General features: G+C 36.9%; 1 long non-coding RNA gene across 2 annotated transcripts in view; it reads left to right on the top strand.

Annotated features, from left to right (window-relative positions):
* The window catches only part of LOC145526705 (uncharacterized), a 146,776-nt gene extending 133,062 nt beyond the window's left edge, over nt 1–13,714 (top strand). For both annotated transcript variants that reach the window (XR_014069114.1, XR_014069118.1), the window contains one exon: nt 13,442–13,714. This is a non-coding gene — a long non-coding RNA (uncharacterized LOC145526705). The remainder of the gene's footprint in view (nt 1–13,441) is intronic.
* Nucleotides 13,715–13,943: the final 229 nt, after the last annotated feature.

The raw sequence follows: 13,943 nt of genomic DNA on the forward strand, positions 1-13,943 counted from the left end.
TTTACAGCTGGGCCACCAGGGAAGTTTTAGGTTGTAAATTCTGTTAATTCAGTTTTATGGTTTATACAAATCCAGGTTTAGTTCCTATGGCTATCTGAATGTAATGTGTGCTGTGCTTAGTTGCTCAGTTGTGTCCAACTCTTTGCAACCCCATGAACTGTAGCCCACCAGGCTCCTCTGTTATGGGGATTCTCCAGACAAGAATACTGGAGTGGGTTGTCATGCCCTCCTCCAGGGGCTCTTCCCAACCCAGTGATTGAACCCCAGTCTCCCACATTGCAGGCAGATTCTTTACTGACTGAGCCACCAGGAAAGCCTCCTGAATGTAATAAAGATACACAATTCCCTACACAATTCCTCTGCATTTACTCATTGTAGACCTGATTGAAAATGTTTTGTAAGAGACTCACTCTGAAGTTTTAAAATTCTTAGACATAAATGATATATTCTAAACCTAAAATTCAAAGTCCAAAAGAAATTGCAATATCTAAACTAACATTGAGAACTGAGTGGCCTTGGGTGAGTAGGGATTGCTACCAGCTTCATAACTAGTTAGTGGGTACACATTCTGGGGGAGTTAATAATTTGTCAAATTTATCATGGAGCAAATTGGTCTTATAATGAATGGCTATTGGTGAATTAACATTCTGGAAGTTGATCTAGGGGCACTTAGTTCATGGCCCCAAAGCGATGATCCAGGAAGACATCCTCACCACATTGACAAACTACTGAAGGCAGCTTGCAAGGATATACAGATGTACTTGAATGGATGGTCTTGAGAATACTATGTCATGCCTATAGGTTTGTATTGCTGCTCTGAAGAGTATTTTCTAAAATATTAAAACTGATGGTAGATTGCTTTTGGAATTATGTCAAATAAATGAATGAAAAAACATGAATTAATTATATCTGATTTCCAGCATTTTTCTCCCTAGGTCACTTTCAGTCCACTCATTGTTTTTTATCAATACTTCTACTTTGAATTGCCTCCCAATTCATATATCTTATAAATGTAAACAAAATTTACCTATTCTAACAAATAGAATTTGTTTTTTCTTTAACATTAATTTTAAGTCAAATATAGATTGAGAAAAACTAAATATGATAATTTTGAGCATACCCATTCTAATAGATTCACATAGTGGGATCAATTAAAGAAATAGCTGTAAAATATCATATTCCCTCTTTTTTATGCTTGTGTTTTCCTTTATTAATCATTATGAAGAACTTCAAAACTGGTTCATTCTTTCATAGTATTTTCTTTTCATATGATTTTTCTTGTACTGACATTGTAGTTTTTCTTTTCTCAGAGAATAATAAATCACATTTTTATGCCTTCTTTCTGGTGATGCTGCTTAGGTTACACAATCCTGCTTCAAGAACTACTTGATCCATAGCTATGTGACTTTGTGTAGTTTATTTCAGGCTTTTTCTTTTCTACCTTCAGCTCTCCAAAAGTGGCTCTTTTCTGTTACTTGATTTCTGAGTTATATTTCTTATTTTGAATCAAAAACTTAGCTCCAGTCTCTAGTTAACTTCCATTTTATTCTCCTTTAGCTTAATCTCCTTTATTTGTAGTGATGTCTTCCTTTTTCATTCCCTTTTTCCCCTTCATAGTTAGATTTCACACAAAGCTGTATGTTCAAAAATAAACATGCTGTGTCTCAGTCACTCTGTAAGAGCTGTCTTCCTCCTGCTGTTTTCTCACTGTACTTCTTATTTATCTCCAGCTACTTTACATTGTGCCTCTCATCTTTTCTCAACACAACATGAAATTCATCTTTCTTATTTTTCACTTCTATCCTTAAAATCTCTATTACTCACTTTGTCTTTTAGAGCCCCAAAAGACTCCACTTCAGGTGATATGGACTGGGAGACTTATCTATATATTTATTTATTGATCTATCACTGACTTGATGGACATGAGTCTGAGCAAGCTTCAGGAGTTGGTGATGGACAGGGAGGCCTGGCATGCTGCAGTCTATGCAGTCACAAAGAGTTGGACATGACTGAGTGGCTGAACTGAACTGAACTAATCTATCTATTTATTTTTACCCCCTTGAGCCAACGGAACCAATGGAACAGGTCACACTTTGCTGCTCAGCTTTATCAAAGAATATTTTGGGGAAGCTAAAATAGCTATGTTCTTTTAATCACAAAGGTTATATCCATTTCCAACTTTAGAGGAAGAACTCGGAGTTTTAAGTATTAAGAACAGTGGCTTTGAACTCAAACTTCATTTAGACTCCTAGTTCTACTGCTCACAGGTTTTTGTTCTTAAGGGAATTCATTTATCCTTTCTTAGCTTGTGGTTTTTCATTTGTAACAATATTAGTACATGATAACTTTTAGTCTGTATATGTGAATTAAATAATATTTACAACACTTTCCTGAATGTCTGGCACATCAACACTTAATAAAAAACATATACTATATCTATATGTAAAGCAGAGAGCCAGTGGTAATTTTCTGTATGACTCAGGGAACTCAAACTGGGGCTCTATGACAACCTAGAAAAGTGGGATGGGGGGAAGGTGTGAGGGATGTTCAAGAGGAAGGGGATATATATATACCTATGGCTGATGCATGTTGATGTATAGCAGAAACCAACACAATATGGTAAAACAATTATCCTTTTTAAAAAGAAAAAAAGTGCTATAGTTACCAACTATTCTGATATGTATTTATTCTTTGTATCATAGACCCTTTCAGGTTAAACATCATCTTAAGATGATGTTCTAGACCTTATATTAAGAATTAGTGGGGAAAAATTTTGTAATTATTATTCTCTTCCTCACTCATTGCAAACTTACCCATAAAGTAGATAACTTACCCTCCTATTGTCATAGCTCTATTTTATAATTTTATTACTTAGATCAAGTCCCAAAATTGTGTGCTATTTTAACCATATCTGTTCATTTATCCCAATTTACTCTAACTAGTTCCCAATCTCTCCTATGTCCACTGTGTTACTTTAAAAAAGAGACCACAAGGTTTGGTTTTTCACCTATTAAGTTGAATCTCATCAATATCAAACTAGTCTTTTATTCAATGATAAAATTTTTATTTGAATTTCGTTGTCCATAATTTAGATAGTTCACTAAACCCCTAAGCAATTGAACTATTTTAGTAGCGATTTCAGATTTCTTAAAATTGAATATTTATGACCCAGGACGTTGTTTATTTCTGGGAAGATAAGCTAATATTTATAAAAATGACCCTGACAACTTCTTCCTGTACAGACATTTTTCTGATATGAACAGTTTTAATGCTTCTAGAACTTGAATTATGATTCCACCAAGGGTAGTTCAAAGAAGTAGTGTATACACACACACACACACACATACACATGGGCTTCCTTGGTGGCTCAGCGATAAAAATCCACCTGCAATGCAGGAGACACAGGAGATGCAGGTTTGATCTCTGGGTCAGGAAGGTCCTCTGGAGGAGGGCTTGGCAACCCACTTCAGTGTTCTTGCCAGGAAAATCCCATGGACTGAGGAGCGTTGTGGGGTATGGCCCATGAGGTCACAAAGGATTGGGCAGGACTGAAGCAACTGGGCATGCATGCATGTGTGCACACACACACACACACACACACACATGCTGTATGCATGTTGTTGTTGTTGTTAAGTCGCTAGGTTGTGTCTGACTCTTTGCAGTCCCATGGAATGTAGACCTCTGGGCTCCTCTGTCCATGGGATTTTCCAGGCAAGAATGCTAGAGTCGGTTGCCATTTCCTTTTATATATATGTATATGTACATGTATATATACATATATATAGTTTAAATATTATATGTGTAATGTTTAATAATAGGAACAGAATAGGTGGCTGGTTGTGTTGACGTCATTGTAAGAATACTTATAAAAAGGACAGTCTTAGATTTTCATGAATCAAAATCTTATTAAAAGATGTTCATGAATGTTATAGGTTTAAGCAACTCTAGCAAAGCTTTTCAACTCAGTAGCCCAGATTTCACAGACTACTTGTCCCTATTAGTTTCATACAGAGCTAGCATTGTATTGAAGAAAATCTTCATAGTGCTTCTTTTCTTTGATTTAAAGGCTAATCATATTCTTCCATAGGCTTTCTCTAGATAAATTGTACAGAATCCATAAGGATGTGGCTTGTAACAACTTTTCAGGAGAGCATGGTGTGACATCACTACACACACAAGGCTGATAGCTGAGAACCGATTCACAAAACAGCATGGGAATGCACAAGCCTTTCAAAGAGTCACGATGTACTTTTGCAATGTGGAAAATTGCAATCCACAGGAGATGATGGCAGTCAAAGGAGAATCTCTCCTTTGCAAGATTTAGGAGAGAAAGTCAAGGGCTTTATGAAGCAGAATCTTTTTTTTTTTCCTTCACAGTAAAAAAAAAAAAAAAAAAATCCATAATGAGTGTTTCCACAGTCATTGACGAGTCATGGCCGAAGAACCAGATTGGAAGGTTTAAAGGGTATTTTACGTCCAAAAATTCTAGTAAGATAGTTTCCCTGAGTTTTTCACCTCATTGCTTTTACTAGATGCCAGATGTGGAGGCTATATTGTGACAATCAGATGATACAGCTTGGGTATGAGAGAAAGGGTGTGTGTTTAATCCACATGCAAATGAGCAGGGAACAGTTTAACAACAAACTCCTAGAGTACATCAAACAGATACAGTGTAACTGCTTTGATGGAACAAAGCTGGAGTTTCCTAATAACTGGAAGAGGAAACAGTTCTCAAAGGAAGGGAGGATGAGACATATAGGAATTTTTGCAAGTAACATTTCACATCTAAGATACTGTTTTTCCTATATCATGTTTTTGATTGTATTGAAGAATGAAGGAAATGAATAAAATCATTCCCATCACAGATGAAGCAGACAGTCTGCAAAGAGCACTTTGTGGAAGGCATTGCAAAAAGCTTCTAAAAAAAAACATTAACAGATTTCCTATCCCTACATTTTCTATTTCACAAGTGCAGGAAATATAAATTGTGGTATATATAACTAGAAGAGATATTACTGATGAAATCTATGTAGTCAACTATCCCTCCTGCTTTATTTACTGAATTTTAAGCAGTTTCAGACAGAAAGATAATTTTCTTTAATTAATATCCTGGCTCTGAATAAAGAGAGTAAGCTGCCTGCTATTGTCCACCATGAATCAATGTGTATAGAAGCAGATAAAAAACAATCATGACAGTAAGGAAAAAGAACATCTTGACAAGGTAAGGAAGGAGATTTTTCTCAGATAGTCATGACTAATGATTTCCACTAAAGCCCAAAGATAAGTGATTTACAGTTTACATAAGAATCACACTATAATGATGTGTAAATTTTTTCATTTTTTTCTATATATATATTTAGGCTTATATTCAATGTTTCGGAGAAGGCAATGGCACCCCACTCCAGTACTCTTGCCTGGAAAATCCCATGGACGGAGGAGCCTGGTAGGCTACAGTCCATGGGGTCGCTAAGAGTCGGACACGACTGAGCGACTTCACTTTCACTTTTCCCTTTCATGCACTGGAGAAGGAAATGGCAACCCACTCCAGTATTCTTGCCTGGAGAATCCCAGGGACGGCAGAGCCTGGTGGGCTGCCGTCTATGGGGTCGCACAGAGTCGGACACGACTGAAGCGACTTAGCAGCAGCATATTCAATGTTTATAAAACACTGCTCATTTCTCTCTGTGTTAAATTATTTAGAACTAAATTTCAAATTATTTTTATAAAATTGTTAGTTAGATAATATGATGGTAGATACCTGAACAAGAAGAATCTAGTTGACAGTTTTATTCAACATATTTTTGGGGCAGATAATCTCAGTTCCACTTTTCATATGGTGTATGAAAGATATAATTTCCATTTTGATAAGCCAACCAATGTGCATTTTATTTCCAGAGATTTTGTGTTCAAAGGTTAGAATAATTTACTACTGGATTGTATTGAATATTTATTGAGAAAAAAAAAATACCACTAACCACAATTGCCTGTTTGTAACCTGGACAATCTTGTCCTTTCTGGTTAACTTTTTTCTTTTTTGTAAATCAACATTTAATTATTTTCTATTATATATTTTTCAAATGTTTCCATTTTAAGTTTTGTTACCTAGTAGTTGGGATTATCAGTACAGTTCAGTTAAGTCACTCAGTCATGTCTGACTTTTTGCAACCCAAGGACTGCAGCACACCAGGCCTCCCTGTCTATCACCAACTCACGGAGTTTACTCAAACTCATGTCCGTCAAGTCGATGATGCCATCCAACCATCTCATCCTCTGTCGTCCCCATCTCCTCCTGCCTTCAATCTTTCCCAGCATCAGGGTCTTTTCAAATGAGTCAGCTCTTCCCATCAGGTGGCCAAAGTATTGGAGTTTCAGCTTCAACATCAGTCCTTCCAATGAATATTCAGGACTGATATTCTTTAGGATGGACTGGTTGGATCTCCTTGCAGTCAAAGGGACTCTCAAGAGTCTTCTCCAACACCACAGTTCAAAAACATCAATTCTTCAGTGCTCAGCTTTCTTTAGAGTCCAGTTCTCACATCCATACATGACTACTGGAAAAACCATAGCCTTGACTAGACGGACCTTTGTTGGCAAAGTAATGTCTCTGCTTTTTAATATGTTGTCTAGATTGGTCATAGTTTTCTTGCAAGGAGCAAGTGTCTTTTAATTTCACGGCTGCAGTCACCATCTGCAGTGATTTTGGAGCCAAAAAATTAAGTCTCTCACATTTCCATTGTTTCCCCATCTATGCTGGGAGCCAGCTCACGAGATCCCACCCACGGCAAGGTCATGAGGAAGAGGACTGATCCGAGCTCGGCTTCTCAGGCCTCAGGGATTCTCGGAAGGCTGCCTCAGCACTCACCTTAAAGATGGTATCTGTCTTTCTGATGTTTGCTACAATAAACTTCTTCTTATTTTCTGTGACTTAGAAAAAAGGCTTTTCCTGTTTCTCTTGTAAAATAGATCAATCTGAAAACTCAATCAACAAGGCCCCTGACCGGTAGCACCCTAAATAAAATTATCTGGGATATAGAGTATGCTGATCTAAATTCCTTTTGCTAACATATTGGTTTGTTTAATAAATGTACCTGTGCCTTTGGAGCTAATGTGCATAACTGCTCCTTAATAACAAAACAGCATTGAGAGCCTCCGCACAGAAAGCCCCTATGGGCACAAAACCCTTCGCAGGAAAAAAGGCTTGTTAGGAAATATAAGAAATATTGCTTTATGAAACTGTTACTTAGTCTATATTTACTATGTTTTTACTTTTAACGTATTTAGCCTATACAATGAAAGCATAATAGTTAAAAATTTATATAAATAAAAGTTTAGCTTTAATACAAATAATAAGACAATTGTTGATTTAACTGGTGATTCTTACTTAGAGCTGACCTTCAGCTTGCTGTTTTATGACTTGACGGAGCCACATTCTTTTCTGTTAAGCTCAAGGCGTAGAGTAAATTACTGAAAACACGTTTTACCTTAAACCTTTCTATTGATAAATTCTTTCCTGCTGTGCCTGATGCAAAAGTGTTCTGACTGATCAACCCTCATCAATGGAGAGTCACAAGATGTTAGCAGGCCCCCAGGCCAGAAGGTGATGTAAAAAAAATGAGGCTTTTTGTAACTAAAGACATGCAAACGGTTTCGATGAGGGTCAAAACTGCTGGCCCATTAAGCTGAATTCATATGCCCATTAAGCTAAATTGGTATGCCCACTAAGCTGAATTGGTACGACTCTATACTTTACATTTGTTTCTATGTACCACAAAAAATATAAAAGCTGTCTTAAAAATAATACAGTTGGAAGACACTTGGAAACACCGAGACTCGCTGTCTTCTCATTTCGTATCGCTGACGCCATCCTTCCTGAGGGAACCCCTGGACCTGCTGGAGCTGGACTTCGGCACATCTACTTGCCATGAAGTGATGGTACCAGATGTCATGATCTAGTTTTCTGAATGTTGAGTTTTAAGCCAACTTTTTCACTCTCCTCTTTCACTTTCATCAAGAGGCTCTTTAGTTCTTCTTCACTTTCTGCCATAAGGGAGGTGTCATTTGCATATCTGAGGTTATTGATATTTCTCCGAGCGATCTTGATTCCAGCTTGTGATTCATCCTGCCCAGTATTTCGCATGATGTACTCTGCACGTAAGTTAAATAAGCAGGGTGACAATATACAGCCTTGACGTACTCCTTTCCCAATTTGGAACCAGTCTGTTGTTTCATATCCAGTTCTAATTGTTGCTTCTTGACCTGCATATAGATTTCTCAGGAGGCAGGTCAGGTGGTCTGGTATTCCCATCTCTTTCAGAATTTTCCACAGTCTGTTGTGATCCATACAGTCAAAGACTTTGGCATAGTCAATAAAGCAGAAATAGATGTTTTTCTGGAACTCTCTTGCTTTTTTGATGATCCAACAGATGTTGGTAATTTGATCTCTTGTTCCTCTACCTTTTCTTATAAAAAATTTAAAAAAGGGCTTTCTTTGTGGCTCAGCTGGTAAAAAATCCACCTGCAATGGGGGAAACCTGGGTTCGATCCCTGGGTTGGAAAGATTCCCTGGAGAAGGGAAAGGCTACCCACTCCAGTATCCTGGCCTGGAGAATTCCATGGACTGTATAGTCCAGGGGGTTTCAAAGAGTCAGACATGACTGTGAGCATCTTTAACTTCAGTTGGGATTATAACAGGTTTAAAAAAAAATTCTTTCCCTATCAATAAAGCATCTCTAACAATTCTTTAAGTCATAGTCCTTTTCCATCTGTGCCTAAAGAGAGGCTGTGCTTACAACTATGCTTTGCATTGAGGTGGAGCTCCATTAAACATGTAAGGCCATTAGTATGTGAGTGGAAATGATGGATGTCATATCCAGACCTGTCCCCTAAACCTCTGTTACAACCCTCCATGGTCTCATTTCCCTTATCTGCCAGCTGGATACAGAGCCTTTATTTGAGGGTACCAAGTATCTAGAGCTGCTATTGGTAATTTTGTTTTTCCTGAAAAATCCAGAGAGTAAATGATTTGCTTATCATATTCTGTTTTTAAAAAATAGCTGTTAAAAATGCAAAAAACACTCTTTGCCCAGATGACATACAAAATTAGGTTTGGGCCAAAATTTTCCCATGGATCCTAGTTTTCCAACTTTTGCTCAAGATGATGGTAGATAAACTTCATGGCAGAAGTCTGAATTCCTGAACGACTTCATGGAGTAGCTCCCTGCTTGTCCTTTTCTTCAACCCCTAGTGGACAAGGATGCAAGCATAAAACTTCAGAGATCTGAGAACTGCTTGTTTTATCTGTTTCTTTGGTCTAGTATATAATCTTTTATCTAATGCTTGATCAGTTGTGTCCAACTCTTTGCGACCCCATGGACTGTAGCCCAGCAGGCTCCTCTGTCCATGGGATTTTCCAGGCAAGAATACTGGAGTGGGTTGTCATTTCCTCCTCCAGTAGATCATCCCAACCCAGGGATCCAACCCACGTTTCTTGTGTCTCCTGCATTGGCAGGCACACCAGTTCTAGGAGGATCAATGATTCCCACCAGGCCAAGGAATGTCAGTTGTCCCATTTCAGGACCAGAAGCCAAAGCAAGAACTTTGAACTCTGCAGAGCCTATCTAGGCTTTCTCTTGTTGGTATAGATCTCTCTGCTGCTGGGTGAGTGTCAAGGTCTGCTTTTTGTTGTGATATGTGATATGTGATATTAAACACAATTCTTAATCACCTGTTCATAAGCACCCTTCATAATGCTTGATCCTATTAAGATCTAATTTAAATGTGTATTTTTCTTATTTTAAGAATCTACAGACCTGAATTTATGTTTGTTTTGATTATTAATATTTATTTATTTATTTTTATTTATGGAAATTGCTGAAGTTTTCCCAAATGATGATACTTCTTCAAGTACACACATACACAAATATATAAAACTCTATATTTTCAATCATTTTTTATTATTATTAGTTATTATTAATATTGAACAGAACTTAATCTCCTAGGAAATTATGTTATTATCTATGATAAATTACGTATCAATCTATAAATATTGCAGCATATACATATATATATACATATATATATACACATATATATACACCTATACACTCACATATATAGTTTAGAAAGTTTGCTAAGGCAAATGATAAAGCAGTTAGGACTCTTCATATCAGTAGTCTAAGAATTACAGTCTCCTCATAAGGAACAAAATAGTATAAACTGTGATGTTAGTGTGGATTTTTCTTTTTTTATGAGAGTCCAGTTAAATACATGCTTGACCTAAGCCAGCTTTAAAATTCTGAACCCATGAGAATTAAAATACAATTAGTCAGAAAAACAAAACATGAAAAGGATAAACTAAATCTTGGTCAGCCAATGTTTCTCCAGGAAAGTCAGCTTGATATAATGATTAATCTATTAAGATTATATGAAATACACATATGCAAATATTTAAATTATCTACATGACTTTTTATTTTAGAATGATTAGTATGTTGGATGATTAGTGTGTTCTCTAACACAGGACTGGAAATACAAAACAAAGAAAACAAAATATGACATTAATTTCTATTTCAAACTATGACTCTATTTTCTACCAAGGATTTTGCAATGTTTCCTTAATATCCCACTATCCAAGTCATGTTTGCTATTTTAATGCTGTCACTGGATTGTAAAATACATATTTACACATGCATATATTTAAATCTTTCAGTCTTAGGCTGACAATATAACCAAAAGAAGTCTTTATATACACTTGTGACTCTTTATTATGAAATGACTTTGATTTTACAGTTTCATGCTCTAATCTATATGGTGGTCTAAAATATATTTATTTGCCTTCTCAGTTTTAACCCTACTGAATTTTTTCATAATACCAGCAAAATCCTGTAGTGCAACTGCTAATGCAGTAAGTATGCAGAGGGTGTGAATTATTTATTCATACAGATGACTTTTAAGTTGAGGCCAGCATTAATTTGACTAGGTCACTGGCTTTGGAGAGCTGAAAGCCATGTAAATAGCTGGGAAGCCAAAGGCTTTTAATTAGCACACTAAAGCCTACTATTTCTAAATAACATATATTCATTCACTACAAAAAATTAAGTTATATGTTGTTGATAAAAATTATCTTTGTTATATATCTTCATTAGTCAGATTCTCTCATGTTTAATAACATTACTTCATATAATTTTCTGATCAGTTACTGTTAAATGTCAAAACTCTTTATATGCTAAATTATGCTAAATATGTAGATACTGTTGGTTCATCTTTTGCTGTTTTATAGATGAAGGTGAGCCTTTGCAAGAATCATAAATCAATCCAACCTTCTTTCCCGTTCATCACTATATACAGCTTGCAAATCTGAGTTAATTTCATAAACTCTGGATCGCTTTGTCATTGATTTTTCAAGATCCACATCCTCAAAATAAGACTCCTTGTGTTTAACTAAGATATGGATTCAAGTTTTAGCCCATCTGAGGTCTCTGCATAGGGAATACTTTCCATTATTGACAATTTCAGCTTGCCTCTCAGATTTCACTTCACTTTGCAAGATGGATTTAATGGTAGAATTAGAGTAATGCCTCTTGTTAAATAACACACTGATCTCTTTGTTAAAACAGCTCACCTGCTTTGGGTATTTAAATTCTCTTCTTTTTCCTGCATGCAAATGTACTCATTTGTAAGTCTCTTCTTATTTATTTTTTCTGCTCATGCTGGCATTTTTGTGCTATGAGTACTGTTTTCTCTCTACAGATTTTTTCTTTTCCTGCAATTAATGAAACATAGGCATTATGTAGGAGTTCTAGTTTTGTTCGGGCCCAGGAAACAGTTTAGGCAACAACACGATTTGTTTCAACTCTAAGTTTATTAGTGGACAAAAGCCAACACATTTCTCACACTTCATAGACTCGCTTGGCATTTTTCAGCGTTCAGTTTAATCAAACAGTCCTAGTGTATACTTTAAAAACATCAAAATCTTGCTGGTTCAGTTAGAAGCCACAGGACTTAAACTCTCTGGGAAGCTGCTCATTTTCCTACTCTTGCCCTTTGAAGGGGTTGAGAACAAGTGTCCCCAAAATGTGCCACTTTGGCATGTGGACTAAATTGAATTGAAGGCGATCAAGGCCCAGCAGTTTCAAGAAAAACATTTACCTCTCCTTTAACTGCCTGAAACAAATTGGATAGAGGGACTGATCTAGGAAGAGATAACAACGAAAGCTTTGACCTGGGTATGGTATGCTGGAGAGAGCTTAGCTGGGCTTATCACATTCCTCTCTGTGCTCCATGGTTTCTGAGTGGCACAGTCAACATTTATTTACCAAACATTTATTCTTCCCATCTTCCTGTGAATTTTCTCTCCTTTGAAGTCCCAAACCCTCCTCCCTTTTTCTTAGCTCAGGATAGCATATAACTGTTACTGAGTCCAAGCTCACTCTGCTCACTGTATGATAGACCAATGAATACAATAGACGAGGGGTTGAGGAAAGGAAGGGACTTTATTTGGAAAGCAGCTGACTGAGAAGATGGCAGGTTGCCTCAAAATAAACAATATTGGGGTCTGGATGCCAGATTCTTTTATAGATCAGAGGGAAAGAAGCAATGAGGAACTAAAGTCAAAAGGAAGAGTAGAGAGGGAGATGCACTGGGGAAGTAAAGTAAAAGGGTATTCAGCCTTGCAAAACATCTCCGAGGGAGTGGACAGCTTTTGGAAGGGGTGTGTTAATCTCTTCTATTCACAGGTGGGCAGGGAAAAACTATCTCTCCCTGAGCTGAACAAAGGCACTTTAGTTTACAGTCAAGCAGAGGTGCAAGGTCCTCCAGGCAACCCATTGAGTATGATTATAATAATAAAAGCAAGTCAAAGAAACAGTTTCCAACAAGGAGTCAGAATTGACTTCCTCCCTGCAACATAATCCTCAATTGTCCTTCTGCTTGTGTTATCAAAGTCCTCTGGGGAGCCCATACGTATATAATTAAATTTTATTTTCTCTTATTAATCTGCCGTATATTGTTTTTATTATTAGATCAAAGATCCAAGGAAGGTAGAGAAAAAAAAATCCTCTTCTGCATTTCAGAAAAGCAGAGTATTGATTCCATGCAATAGGCAATTAACTAGTTATGGTAATTTATTTATTTCATATTTTCTTTGCTTAGCTACTCTAAAACATGAATCTAAATTTGACCCTGCCAGGGTTTTTGGCTTCCTTGCTGGGTTCAGTGGTGAAGATTCCTTCAGTGCAAGACACACAGCAGGAGAAGCAGGTTTGACAGAAAATGGCAATCCACTTGAGTGTTCTTGCCTGGGAAATTCCATGGACAGAGGAGCCTGGCGGGTTACAGTTCACGGGGTCGCAAAGAATCGGACACGACTGGGCAACTGAGCGCATGTAGCGGGTCTTTATATAAAACATACATCTCATTTATTTTTCCACACCTCTATTTTATAGGTCAAAGGAGAAACCTAGGTTTGGAACCTTCTGCTAACTCCTAAGTAACTCAAGGAACCTGATCAACCTGTACATGATGAACTGTTCCACAGTGCCATCTGCAAAGTCTGTACCTGTCTGACAAGTCAGAATAACCTTCGGTAAACTTTCCAATGTTTGTGACAATAAATAACTCTCCAGGTTAGAGAAAAACAAGTGCTTGACAAATTTAAGACATTCTTCTCACTGTATACTCTTGTAGTAGAGGAATGATTAAACTTCTTTATAAATAAAGTAGTCAGCCTAGCTTAAAAGTTTTTTCTTTCAAAAATTATAAATACATACAGCCAGATTCAGGTCTATCTCATGGTGAGTTCTGCTGTTGGGTGAACACAGTTATAATGAAATTACACTGGATTATTATGCAGATGCACGCATATATTGATGTGTTTTGTCTTTCATTTTTAGATTGAAATCCATTCTACTTTAGTGTCAGTACATTCTGGATAGAAGGGATATCCTA

This window comes from Giraffa tippelskirchi, chromosome 2 (genome assembly GCF_054371585.1).
Source record: "Giraffa tippelskirchi isolate mGirTip1 chromosome 2, T2T-mGirTip1v1.2.pri, whole genome shotgun sequence".
In the NCBI taxonomy this organism is placed as follows: Eukaryota; Metazoa; Chordata; class Mammalia; order Artiodactyla; family Giraffidae; genus Giraffa; species Giraffa tippelskirchi.